Raw genomic sequence first — 1,969 nt, 5'->3', positions numbered from 1 at the left:
GTCCACAGCTGAATCACTTGCTTAATTTCATTCTAAGTGCTCAATAAAAATTTCTAAGATAATTTAGACCTGATGGATCTTTCACAGCAAATTTTTGTGATCCCTTGACAGCTTAAATGAAAAGATTTAATAAATAATAAGCTTTGATGCTGTGAAAGCAGATCTGAGTAGCCTCCAGGAATATCATGTGGAACAGCTGCTGCTGATTCCATTATGCTGGTGACTGCTGTATTCTTATAACTAACTTCACCAAATGATAGCTGAAACTATCTATTTGAATTTCAAAATATAGCTATTTGTGCAAGGTTTAATGTAAAGATATTGTCTATACCAGTCAGCCAAAGAGGAAGCTGACACTGCACAAACACACTCTGTTAACAGATGCAATACACCATTACATGAAAATGTTGAACCTTTCACATTGTGAACCTCTTCACACTCTCTTTGCCATTATAGTAAAATCTCTGCTGTGCAAGATCTCTTCCAGTGACACCTGAAGTACTTGCCATTTCTCAGGCTCTTTCTCTGGTTTGGACATATTTACAATCTGTTCAATTATAAATATAGTGGTTTAAACTCCAAATTTTTAGGTAGTTTTACTGAATAGATACTTAAGCTCCTATCTTTATGAACCTATTACACTTCCATTGTAACTATGATCAGGAAGGTTACAGTCCAGTGACACAATTATATTGTTGGAAAAAAAAGTTTCATTACTTCATATAATGATAAGGAAAACTACAGTAAATCTATCCTTGAGTGACAAGATGATCTGGGAGAGGATTTCTACTCTTCATTGAAACTTCATTCAAGAAAAGAGGAAACTTCATAAACTCTTCAAGGAAATTTCATGTCTGTGGGGACAAACAGATTTGCTCTATGTAAATTCTTAGAAAAATACATTTATAATAAATGAGAAACCAGATTTCAATAATACTAAGCAGACATTAAAGGTCTTTTACCTTTTTTAAGAAGATTTTTTATGTATGATTGAAGTTTATACAACACTCCAGAAAAGCCATGTGTTAGATTGAAAAATAAAATCAGAAGCATTTTCTGTCATATAAGTATACATGAAAAACGAGAACGTTAATGTCTTAGAAAGTGTATGTCCAGCTTTGTACTGTTACTCATTTAACAAAGCAGAAAATAAGATACTGTACTGTAAACAAAAAGCTACAGTAAAAGGACATTTTGAAATTTACACAAGTTTGAGTTCATAAACATTTTGGTTGCTCCATAACAGTTTTCATAAAAAAAGGAATAAAAAACCCTTGGACAGCTTTCATCACTCTTGACTACTTTTCACTTAAATGCACACAGACATACTTTATATAGCAATATACTGATGTACTGTTAACATGGATATTAAACTATTATTACTGCTTTTTTAACTGAGATGTGTATTATCCAATCAATATTATCTGAATTGAAATACTCATACATTATGTGTTCCCATCATGTTGTTAAGTATAAAAACATGAAAATATAACTTTACATTATTTCAGTTATATACATCAGTTCAGGCTTGACAAAGATTTTTTTTTTTTCTTTTATGCTATGATTTTTAGAGGAATAAGCCCAGAGGTACAATAAATAGCTTTCCACTGTATACAGTAATGCATTTCTACTTTAAAAAAAAATTATATTACCATATTAATATTATTTTAGTTTGGTCATTCTAGCATTGAACCTTAAAAATCCGAATGCATTCCCCAACATTCCTGATGAGGAGTAATGCACAGAACACCTATGATTTACAGATGTGTCAAGAAATGATTTAGGTTGATCAGGGACATTGAAAACACTGTATACACCCCTTTTGCTGACCACACTGAGAGTATACACTGTGTTCACATGCTTGCAGAAACAGGCTCAGAGTTTGTACCACAAGAAGGGACTTTAAGTTACTGAAACATGCTCTGCCTTCTCCAGTGCTCAGCAAACTTTATACTTGAGTCTAAGAAAT

The 1,969-nt window shown here is 32.3% G+C and overlaps 1 protein-coding gene across 3 annotated transcripts in view; it reads right to left on the bottom strand.

The window, feature by feature from the left end:
• Nucleotides 1–953: 953 nt before the first annotated feature.
• GRIA2 (glutamate ionotropic receptor AMPA type subunit 2) overlaps nucleotides 954–1,969 on the bottom strand; it is an 85,968-nt gene continuing 84,952 nt past the window's right edge. For all 3 annotated transcript variants that reach the window (XM_015624337.2, XM_015624335.2, XM_015624333.2), the window contains one exon: nucleotides 954–1,969. This exon is cut by the window's right edge and continues 1,830 nt beyond it. The gene's annotated coding sequence lies outside the window, so the exon portion shown is untranslated.

This window comes from Parus major, chromosome 4 (assembly GCF_001522545.3).
Source record: "Parus major isolate Abel chromosome 4, Parus_major1.1, whole genome shotgun sequence".
In the NCBI taxonomy this organism is placed as follows: Eukaryota; Metazoa; Chordata; class Aves; order Passeriformes; family Paridae; genus Parus; species Parus major.
Note: the sequence above shows the minus strand (reverse complement) of the source record. Positions and strands in the feature narration are given on the sequence as shown.